This window comes from Thermobia domestica, chromosome 11, assembly GCF_964235325.1.
Source record: "Thermobia domestica chromosome 11, izTheDome1.hap1.1, whole genome shotgun sequence".
NCBI classification, from domain to species: Eukaryota; Metazoa; Arthropoda; class Insecta; order Zygentoma; family Lepismatidae; genus Thermobia; species Thermobia domestica.
In genome coordinates, this window is record NC_137464.1 from 41,831,646 (window position 1) to 41,844,308 (window position 12,663).

Here is a 12,663-nt window from a genome sequence, read left to right on the forward strand (position 1 = left end):
TCTCTTCGAATTTTGTTATTATAGAGCAGACGCTACTGCTTCTTATACCCTGTTCTCTATCTTCTCTGGAGTTTCTTGTTTTATCTACTCTCTTTTGTTCAATTTATTGCCATTTAGCCTGCGAGGCACTCTAGCTTTTTGATATTATTTATTTATTTATTTCTATTATAACTTCCGCCATCTCACAACAACAAAAAACAAAATTAACAAAGGATATTAAATCATTGTATTTGGTATCGTTTGTCTAGGTCATTATTATTATTATTATTTGTATTTTTCAGTCTTACTTTTTTGCATAATTATTTACTTTTCCTTTCCTTATCTTCTTCTTCTCCCTCTAATACCTCCTCTAATCTATATATGGTTTCTTTCTGTAACTTAGCTTCTACGAGGATCACTACGAAAGTTTTGAGATACGCATTGTTGTGGCACAGTATTTGAATTCCAACAATTGCGTTCGGTAGTGGTATCCAGAGCGAAGAAGGGAAGCAAGTTTCAACTCGCCTCGCTTGTCGGCGTGGCCGTGTCGCCTTTGCTTGTTTGTTGATGTGAGCAGTATTCGGCTGTCTAGAATGGAGCTCGAAAGGGAACATTTTCAGGCAATGATCCTTTACGATTTCAAAAGTTGTTTGAACGAGACACACAGCCTTGACCGTTTGCAGGAGGCATTTGGGAACCTTGCTCCTTCCCGTACTACAATTTTCTGTGGTTTGGTGAATTCGGAAGAGGCCGGACATCGCTTAAAAATGAAGAGAGAGCTGGACGTGCGGCAACAGCTGTGTCAGATGAAAACATTGCCGCTGTGGAACAAATGATTCGAGAAAATCCTCGAACAACTTTCAAGGACATTGAATCTACAGTGAACATTGGATCGCCAGCAGTAACAAAAATTCTTCATGATCATCTTCGGCTCAGGAAGGTTTCATCTCGTTGGGTGCCTCACACTTTGACTGAACAGCAGAAGCGCATGCGTGTGGAATGGTGTGAAGAAATGCTTGCAAGATTTGATGGATGCAATTCTCGACGCGTCTCTGACATTTTTACTGGTGATGAGACTTGGATCTATCAATTTGACTCTGAAAATAAACGCCAGTCTACAGTTTGGATCTTTCCAGACGAAAATCCACTCACTAAACTGAAGAGACCGCGAAGTGTGTGGAAGAAGATGGTCGCAACTTTCTTCTCCAAATCTGACCATGTTGCAACTGTTCCACTTGAAGAGCAAGTAAATCACTGTTTGCCTAACAAAAGTGTTTCAGAAGCTTCGGGAACGGCGTCCAAAGACTGGATTGCATGGGATCCTGTTTCATCATGACAACGCGTCCGCACACACGGCCAACATCACAATTCAGTTTTTAGAATCTACGTAGGTCAAACTTATAACTCATCCGCCGCATAGCCCTGACCTAGCCCCGTGTGATTCTTTTCTGTTCCCCAGGATCAAAGATCGCATGCGTGGGAAGAGATTTTGTAGCCCTAAAGAAGCTGTAGTGGCTTAGGAGAATGAACTTTCAACACTTAAAGAAAAAGACTGGCAACACTGCTTCCAAAAGTGGTTTTCGAGGATGCAAAAGCGTGTACAGTGTAGTGGTGAATACTTTGAGAAAATGTAAGTGTTAAATTGATTTTAAGTATGTAAGTTATTTCACATCTCAAAACTTTCGTAGTGACCCTCGTATCCTTTTTCGTGTGTTCATGGTTTTCTTTGGTGCTTCCTTTGTTAGCATTGATTTCTCATGTATTATAGTTTATTATTTATTTTCCTTAGGTTTCCACATATTTTTCTTATTTCCAAATATTACAATTTATTTTCACTATTTCTAACTCATTGTTAAAATTGAAGCGGTTAGAAGATAAAGGTGGTATGTAACAAACTGTACATTTCGGAAAAATTGACAATTCACAACTATATCTATTAACATACACCCTTCATCATTTCCAAATCTCTTCACTGAGACCAGGGCTCACTAAATGATGTGTTGTGTAGCATGACTATCACTTAACACGTACATAAACCGCCAGAATTCAACGTTTCGAAAAATGTAACATACCCCCTTTATCCTCTAAGCGCTTTAATTATTAACTATGCTTAATCTCATTTTGTTTTTTGTTTTTTTTACCTTTTGCTTATTTCCACATTACGCTTCTTTCTCCACATTTTCACTACTCAATAAACACTATTTATTTACACATAGCACTAATTCTAATTCACTAAACATACACTAACCCCATATATATATATATATATATATATATATATATATATATATATATATATATGAATGTGTGTGTGTGTGTGTGTGTGTGTGTCAATTTGCTAATGATTCTTGATTTTCATCAGAATTATTACTTTTTTCTGTTTAAATTCCCCTTGTTTCATTGTTTCAGTCAGTTTGTTTCTAAGCAATATTAGTTGTACTAAGTTTTTCCTGTTTTCTGTGGTGTTTCGATTATGTGCTTCACTTCTTTTTCAAATCTGTCGAAAATCGGTCTGTTGAAAAGTATGTTATTTATACTCATTTCTAGCAGGTTGTTTCTTTGATGTTTTATTTCTGCTTTCTTAATAAAACTTTCACAGTTCAATACCGTGTGTTCTGAGTCTTGGGTTTTCCCGCAGGCACATATATCATTATTTTCTATGTTTAATCTTTTTTTAAATGTGATTTAAATGGTCCGTATAATAATAAAAGTTCCATTGTTTTTTTTTTTTCCATGGGCCATACTTTCTTTCTTATCTCCAATGTTGGTATATATGCTTTTATCTTAGATTTATTGCGAGTATTTATCCATTCCTTATTTCGTATGCCTCCTATCAATTTATTAGATTTTCCCTCACTTTCTGGAATTTCACTATAATTTCTCGAATTTAATTGGTTTTCTAAAATTTTATCCATAGTCTTATTGAATTTTTAGAAACTAGCAAATGTGCGGGCTGGTCTAATATTAAATTACATTTAAGCTTTCTATCGGAATTATTCTGATAATTTTATTAGTTGATTTCTCTGAACTCTATTAAAGTGTCTTTTAATTTGTCGCTTGGAAAATGTCTGTGTCCTCATACAGCGAAACAATAATTTATTATTGGCATTATTACTGTTTTATTGTATAATTTTATAATTCTATCAGTTAAGTTATATTTTTTAAGCTAAAGTAGACAGTTTGTTTCATCCTCTTTTTTGACATTCCCGATACTTTTATTACATGTTTTTGAAAATTTAGATTTTCATGCAGTCACAATCCTCAATATTTGAAGTTCTGCACTTTCTCAATGTTCTTGTAATTTATTTTAAGAATTGGTTTCCTTTTTAGTTTCGTAACACTTTATGCCTCTCATTTTCAATTTCCTATCTTGATGATTCTTTTATTACAATTGCAATATGGTCAGCACATCCGACTATTCCAACTATTACTTTTATAGAGTCTACCAATTCTAAACAGGGTTGTATTACTATATTCCATATTGTAGGTTAAACAATCGAGCCCTGTGGGCACCCTTTTGTACTTTTAATTACTATACTCTGATCCTGTAATTGGAATATAAATATTCTTTCTGTACAATAACTTCTACGTTTCATACAGAATAATGTTTGTTTCAATTTTTTTAACTGATTGAATAGAGATAGCCACCATAAGTTGTCGAATCTATAACTAATTTCTGAGGATGACCATAACCGGTTCCTGGTGAAACCGGTTTTCGGCTCTGAATGGATCCGGTTCTAGAAGATCCGGTTCCAGAACTGGTTTTTCGAATCCAGGTCTGAAACTGGTTCTTCGGATCCAGGTCTGGAACCGGTTCTGGAAATCGGAACTCCAAGAACCGGTTCCGCCGGAACCGTAACTTTGTGGCTATCCATTCGCTAACCTGAGCTACTGGTAGGCTGTGAAGAGTGTGCTAGATGAAATGGTAGAAGCAACAGGCAGGCGCCCAGGCGGCGGTCGCTTGTCTCATTTGGCTAAACAATCTGACGAGTAACTGGCAAATTCATTGCCTAAACAGGAAAACTCATTTGGCTAAACATCCACTGGTGGACCATTTTTTTTTTGGGGCACAAGCGGGTCTGGGCGGGGAGGGCACAAGCACGTGTGCCTTCTTTTCGGTTCATTGGGGGTTTTCGGATCCAGGTCTGGAACCTGTTTCTAAGATCCGGTTCTGAAACTGGGTTTTCGGATGCAGGTCTGGAACCGATTCCTAAGATCCGGTTCTGGAGCCACGTTTTCGGATCCAGGTCTGGAACCGGTTCATAAGATCCGGTTCTGGAGCCAGTTTTTCGATTTCTTATGCTATAACTTCTAAGTTTCTATCTTCAGTTATTTTTGGCAGTTTTATTGTGCTCAAAATTTTTTCCGATTAATTTTATTTGGATTATATTTTATAACTAGCAGAATACCCGTTCTTCGAACGAGAGAATGCTTTTCATTTTGGACATAAAGGGCTCCAAAACTGTTAGCAATCAACTTAGGGACCCCAAAAATTAAGAATTCGGCATTAATATCGGTCGTTTTCTATCATTTTTATATATCTATTTCCCTCCATCTCCCTGAAGTTGCACCTTCAAAGTGAAATGACGAAAATCATCCCAGGCTTGAACCTTATCTATGTTGAAGTTTTGATAGAGATCGGTAGGGTGATTCAAGAGTTATTTATTCACAAACTTACTCATTTATTTTACTCATTGTATTCCTCTATTTTTCAATGTGTATTTTTCAATGTTAAATAATATTATGTTGTGATCACTGTCTAGTACTCCCAAATTTTACACTCTATTTATTATATTTAATGTAGCGATAGTTATACTTATATTCGATTAAGTTCCATGACTACTTTTCTGAGTAGACTGATTTTTTCTTCATTACTAATGGCCATTTTTTTCTATTATTAGATCCACTACTTTCTCTCCTCTATTGTCTGTGATGCTACCATGCCATTTGCAAATTTTCCATTACGTCTGCACACAATATTATCTCGTGATTGTTATATTTTTCACATATTCTTGGCGTGTTTTGTAAAAATGGTTCAATCGGGAAATTAAGCTGACAATAACAATTTGTTAATACGAAATTTTTTCACATTTGATTTTATTTCGACATAATTAGTCCAGCAGTTCCCCTAGTGTATTATGTCTAATGTTTTCAGGTTTCAATTTCTGTTTATGACAACTACCATTGTTTCATCCTATTTATTCCTATATGCTATTTTTTTATTTTCTGGATATATTATTTCCTCATTATTATTATCATTATTATTTTGTTTATGGTTCTTGTACGACAATTAAGTTTATATCCTGTGTCTCTGTTAAACGTTTGATTTCATCCATGACTTTAAGAAAGTTATTTGATTTTATTTTTCTTTTCTTTTTATTTACAAAAAATATTAATAAGTTTATTTTTCAACGTCAGCAACAGCGTTCAGGTGATTGACTGTTGCTCTAACGAAGCACGTGCTGTGCCACTGGTCGTTCCAAAGGTCATCATTTCAAAACCGATATACGTTCTAATTTTTTTATTTATGGGCTCATGAAACAATTTAAAAAGGCGAGTGACTAGATATTCAAGATCAGTTTCTCGAACTTACAAGGCTGGTCGGTACTCCCGTCATTTTGAGAGATGAACCATTATGCCCTCCTACTGCCCTGATAAGAAAATTCTTTAATGATATTTTTCAGCCGTGGTGGTGGGTGGAAGTAACTTTGTAGTTTTTCTGCCTGATTGCAGATATACTTGTAATATTGCAAGTAGAGTAAAATTGAGGTCAGGAAAGAAGTTCAACTTTGAATGCTTGATTCATGTCCAGAATGGTGGACGAGTATCGAATTAAATGTTATAGAGGTGAAGTGAACGGAATCAATTCTCTCCCTCGTTCTTCCTGTTTGAATAAATTGAGTACGAGTTAGTCAAAATGAAGTGGTGTGGCTGTTTGGCTTTGATAATATTTAAGGGGCTTTGAAGTAAAGGAATATCTCGAATGGGAGCTAATTACCTCCCAAATCTGAATTTCTTTAAACTTATATTAGCTAAACTATTAATTTTCAAACCAAATTATTCATAATAAAGGAATTATTTTTATAGGGTTGAGGGACAGGATAAGTCTTTAGTCAAGGTATAACGTTTAAAGTGAATATGGTGATAGTAGACAACGACGCGATTTGAACGTTGCTGAATCACATTATTAATCTTATGGGGCCTAACACACTCAATTTACCTTAATCGTAATTTTAAAAAAAGCTTTAAAAATATAAAGTTCAGAAATTGCATAGAAACTTAGACATACTGTAGAGAAGTCAAACTTACTACAGCATTTATTAATTAGTATGAGAATTTTAGACAATGAAAGAATTAATATGAAGTATTAATTCTGGAATTTTCTTTCCTGTAAAATTCAAGTTAATTTGGTTAATTTATTATTCCCTAGAGTGATTAATTTCCATAAATTTAGATAGATTGAAAATGGCATGACTGCATTTAGTAGATATATTAATATTTGCATTATCTTATATTGCGTTCCCACTCAAAAATATTCTCAAACACTAAATATCCCTCGTCGAGTGAGCGTAGGCGAAACGGAATACTCGTCTTACTCACAGATATGAGATTGAGATAATGATAGATTGTCGGTCTTCGTTTTGATTTTGTCTGCTCAATAGTTTTCTTTTTCTTTTTCTTTTTTTCCTGTTTTGTTAGTGTGTATTTTTGTTGCCGGAGTCAGTGCTCCAGTTTCAATAGTTATCGCAGCAACCTAACACAATGCTTTTGCTTCAATATTTCCTCTTTCCATCTTCAGTTGTATTACTTCTGCCTTGAGTTTCTTCAATTTTCTCTTTTACTTGTTTGTTCCCTAGCTGTAGATATTCATTTATCCATCTTAGCTGTTCTTATATACTTTGTTATTAGATGTGTCCTGATACACTCTGAGATGTTTCTACTAGCTTTACTCTTTTTCACTACTACGTCTACGAATTCCGTCCATTTCTCAAATTCTTCCGTTATGTCTAACTTCATTTTTCTACTTTTATATTCCTCGCTTTCACTTTTATTTCGATCTAGTAAAATTGTTTCTTGTTCGTCCTCTCTTTTCTTTTTTCCCTGTCCACAGGTGATACCCCCTTTTTTTCACCCTTCCATTCCTTCCATCCACTCCTTCAGATTGACTTTAGTTTCTAAGATGGGAAATGGTTGACCCCAGTTCACGAAGATACTGTAGCAAAACACAAACACTGCCGGCGTCAGATAAATTTACGTCTGACCTTGGACGCTGCTATCCGTTCCAACCAATCTGCTTTCAGCTACGTTGCCAATGCTTACAGTGATGTGGGAATCTAATTCGGTTGATATGTCTTTGTGATCTTAGTGAGACGGTAAACTTTATCAACATATTGCAATAATCTTCCACTGCAAGCAAGTGTTTCCACGGATGTTTCGCAATAGTTTGTGTCGATTTCATTCGTTCCTGCGAAATGTCAACTCCGTTGCCGCTTAATAGAATGAAAAGCACATGTATTACATTATAAATATTATTGAGTGTGGATTATTAAATTTTTGTATGGCCCAGATCAGTGTACAATTTTCGCACTCTTCGATAAGCATGAAAATGAAGCATCAGTAAACAATTATGCTTTCGCATAGCAGAAGGATAATAAATATTTTTTGTTTATTGTCGTGTCGAAGTTGAAGAGAATAGAGAGTAAAGATGTTTTCGTGTTGTTAAATACTACATTTCCTCATTCATCACACGGCCTTTTTGGAATGTCATGTAACCTGTAATAGCATTGAATGAGATCATTTCGTGTTTATTCCAAAATTCAGGCTTTGCTTTTTTAATTTTTTTTTTAAAAAGCACTACAAGAAGACGATATCGAAACCTAGCAGAAAATATCAGAAACTCTGAAGAGGAAGTGATGATGACGATGGAGAGAAGAAAGAACGAAAGAAAAAGAAATGAGAAAATATTACTCATTGATCGGTTACGTACCACCGAATGAAAAAAAAAATAAGCGAAAATGGGGAGAAAAAGAAGAACCCAAAACTCCCTGCAGACTGTTTCGCTTTCAGGCTTAAAATGTTCTTCTTGTTGCAGTCTATCAAGTTTGTTGTGTTGAATTCTATCCCTTTCACTCACTCTACCTCCAATTTTTCCTCTCGTCTTCTTTTCTTCTTATTTTTCTTTACGTTTTCCTGATGCCTGAGAGTAATCTTCAGGGAGAAAAGGACGATTGTGGCTAAATTTACCTTTTCGTGTTACCTGTTTCCCAAGCGAAAGAGTAGAACGAGTGAGAAAAGAAAAAAAAGTCAGAAATCTCTGAGGACCTCTTGCAGGCGCCAGTCCTCATTTGAGACAGCTTCAAAGCTTTACAAGTGGCGTGGGATGAGGGTGGGTTGAAAGTGTTGTTGATGAAAAAAAATAAAAACTTGCTCTCTGCTCACTGACTCTCTCACCCACTACTCGTACCATGTGTGTATGTGTATGTATATATGTATGTATATGTGGATCGAAGATAAGACTGATGATCATGGAAGAAATAAAAAGGAAATGAAACTTAAAATGGAATTCTGTAAATGGTCTATATGCTTTAAAAAAAACTGTTCGAACGTATCCAAACCATTCAAGGATTTCGTTTCACATTTGAAACTACAGGAATACATTGAAACTACACAAATAATGAAAGGGGATTTTTTCAGGTGCAATAGAAAGGTACAGTAAGATATGTAATCTGATCTTCGGAAGATTAATTCGTATTAAATACAATTTCTCGCTATTTTGTATAATTATCACTACATATCACTCTTAACTAGCAGGATTAAAGAAGAAGTTGGTCAAGTGCTATATATGGAGTACTCGACTATAGACCCCTATCGTTCAGAAACTTGAACATTAAAGAGGTTAGAGAAGAAATATTAAGAGAGCTTTGAAGTGTGGTAATGGAAGAAGATGGAGAAGATAAAATGGACAGACAGAGTAACAAATGAAGTTGTTTGGAAACGGATAGGAGAGAAGAGAACGCTTGTATCCAGCATCCTTCGTAGGAAGGCGAATTCGATTGGACAAATCTTGCGAAGAAATTGTCTTCATATCGCTATAGAAGAAGTGATGGAAGGAAAGAGAGCAATAAGAAGAAGAACATAACTGATCAATGTTTTTTTTTTTTTTTAATAGAAGAAGGTGTTGGGAGTTAAAAGAGGAAGCTGAAGATCGAGAAACGCGGAAGAAACATTTCCAGACCCGAACCTGAAATTTTAAAAAAAGCAATCATCTCATTAGTCCCAGGACTTGCTGAAAGGCAGAATACTAATTAATTAATTAATTAATAATAGTACATCGGAAACAACATTGAAACCGGAAGTCATACTCGGTTCTCCGGTTTCACTAGAAGAATAATTGAAATGAAATATATTATTTAGATTCTGTATCCACATCTTACAACCATTTGTGTCTCTGTTTTATGGGATTTAATATTAGAATTGAAAGTGGTAGTACATTTTTGCCACTTCCGGTTTCAATAGTGCAATGGTCCCCAAACTTATTCAGCTTCTGAGCTACCATACCATTTTTTTAATCCTACTGTAAGCTACCAACCGAAAAAACTACCAACTTTTTTTTTAAATCTTACATTTGTTTATTGCCTATAAACTTACTGTACATTTCTAGTAAATATGAAATGAAACGATCCAAGGTAGCAAATGTCTAATATACACAGGAAAAACGTAACGTTTAGTAAATTTCTAATATACACAGGAAAAACGTAACGTTTAGCAAATGTCTAATATATACAGGAAAAACGTAACGTTTAGCAAATGTCTAATATACACAGGAAAAACGTAACGTTTAGCAAATGTCTAATATGCACAGGAAAAACGTAACGTGCACAACCCCACGCGTATATAATCAACTGTGAGACAAGGCTGACAATGGCAGTTGCGCGGGAGAAACAAGTAGTTGCTTGTCGTCAGTGCCCTCTGTCGTTAGCGTCAGCTCAGTGGAGGAATCAAGGTTACGTAACCGGAGCCTTAGCGCGATCAACCAAAAAGTGTTCCTGCGAGCTTCTACTAGTTCGCGATTGATGGTTTGGCGATCCCTGCAATAGAGGAATAAAGTTGAAAATAGAATATATTTTTGTAGTAGTGATTGCATATATGAAACCTGTTTTTTGTTATCTATTACAGTTTTTTTCTTTTCGGTTTGGAGATCAGTGCTTCTGTTGTAATAGATGGACAAAGACAGGCTGGTAGCCAGTCCTAAAATGTAGGGTGGGGTGGGGGATCCAACAATATTATAGTTCATCACCACATTATAGTTCATTTCCAAGCCTACAGTGAAAATTTTAAAAGAGGCGAATCCCTAAGACCCCCCTGGATACGGGCCTGGACAAAGATCGAGATGAAACGTATTGTTTGTACGCTGAATCCAGATATAAAAACATTTTCTCGCTGTCTCTTACCGTTTTCTTTCTCTATCAGTATTGAGTCTGATGTAGGGGGCCGCGATGGCTCAGTGCTAGAGCATTTACTTTTGGTGCTTGGTGGGATCTAGGGTTCGATCCCAGCTTGCACCAAATGAATTTTATGGTGGACAACCACCGTGTGCGTGGGTTTTCTCGGGTTTCTCCCGTTTCCTCCCACTTTCTTCATTCTACAATTTCATTCATTATTTCATCATCACCGTCTCCTTTACCCTAGGAGGCATAACCGCGAGAAGTAAAACTCAACGATTTCATTTTGTTTTCAAGTCGGAAGTAATAATAGATTTCTACCTATTCGGGCTTGAACAAGGAAAAAATTGAAGAGATCATATCAGTTCTTGGGACGCTTACTCGATTTACAAAAAAAAAAAAAAAAAAAAAAAAAAAAAAAAAAAAAAAAACTTTTAGGTATTTCTTCCATTTTTTTTCATAATAACCGACAGACAGATGGTCGAAAATAGCCGATCTAAAACGAACCTTAAGAATTTCTTTTGTTGGATTTGATTGAAATTGGAGCAGAGTAAATAAATGAAAACCTTCAATTCAAGAAAAATATATGGTTCTGACTTAACAAAAAACAAAAATCGACCATGAACATAGCTAAGGAAGTTATTATTGGGAAGTACTGTATATCAACATATTGGTAAATATTGAAGAATGTAGATTGAAATGAAATAAAATAAATCTTTAAGTTTTACATCCCACGATGATGCCGGCTAGGCTAAAGGAGACGATGATCATGAGAAATGAAAAAAAATAGTGGAATGAAGAAAGTGGGAGGAAACGGAAGAACATCGAGAAAATCCACGCACATCATGTTTGTCCACCACAAAGAAGAATGAACACCCATGTCCAAACTGATTATCTCATATCTATAACTGTCTTCTTGTAAGAATATAATTTGATAATGATTTTTGCAGGGTACTTTTATTACTGATAGTATGTGTATAATTGCGAAATGTATATTTGTGGTAAAGTTCATAGAAAAAGCATAAATACGAAAATTATAATCAGTAAAATAAAATGTTGTTAAATGGATAAGAACATTTTATTTTCGTTTTGCTGTTCTTATTTACTGCTCTTTTCACATGAAATTTTCCACATACATGTATTTGCTGGTTATACACACACTAACATTATAAGGAATACCGGGCGAATTCGAAATCAAATTATATTTCTACAACAACATATTTATAGACATGTGACAATAATTTTGGACATGAATGTATATTGAGAATAACTCACTTAAATGTGAAAATTTTACGGATAAAACTATCAGTTCACAGGAGAAATAACATAAATAATTTATAAATAGCATAAATAAATATATTAGTAGTAAAGCAGAAATAACATAAATAATTTATGTTTGATAGACATATATGTCTCAATAAGAGAAACACTGTATGCATTTTATATATTAATAGTCAAGCATATTTTGATATTCAATTACTTCAAATAGAGAATACCTATGAGCATTTGGTACTAGAGATGCAAAAAAGCCGGCTTTTTTGAATCGATGGTTTTTTTCACATAAAAAGCCGGCTTTTTTGGGAAAAAAACGAGAATTTTGGAAATTTTGGCTTTTTTCAACTTCATGATTTTTCTATCTAAATAGCTTTCTTATAGTATATTCTATACTTAGATAAAAATTCCATGACCTGAATGTGATATTTCGCTCTGAAATTCACCATCAAGATGGATGGAGCACATGTTTTGCGAATTAAAGCTAACATGAAGAATGTAGTATTTGAGGGTAATTTTAGAGGCTATTTAACTTTATTTTAACTTTTGAGTTATCAATATCTTTTTTCTTCTCTAGTTTGTCATCCGTGTTTCATTTCTAAGAGCTTTTAGTACTCTAGCTTCTAGCGCAAAAGTTAAACTTGCCCGTTTTTCTATTTATCCGTCAAAGCGTACGTTTTTCAATATATCCGTCAAACCGTACTTCCACATTTCTGTTATACTGTAGCTGTGAAGTGATTTAGCAATAATTTTCCGGACACAACCTTGAATACCAATTTATACAAATAATCAGTAGCGGATTTAGAAAAGTACTTTAGGAGGGTTTTTTCTGATTGTTTCGTTTCCTAAAAAGTCCTAATTTTATTTGGGAAGTGCTTGAAGTTTATGAGTACAGGCATAACTATATTTCGTTTCGTTTATATGTTTAGCAATAATCTTCCGGATACAACTTTAAAAATCATTTTATACT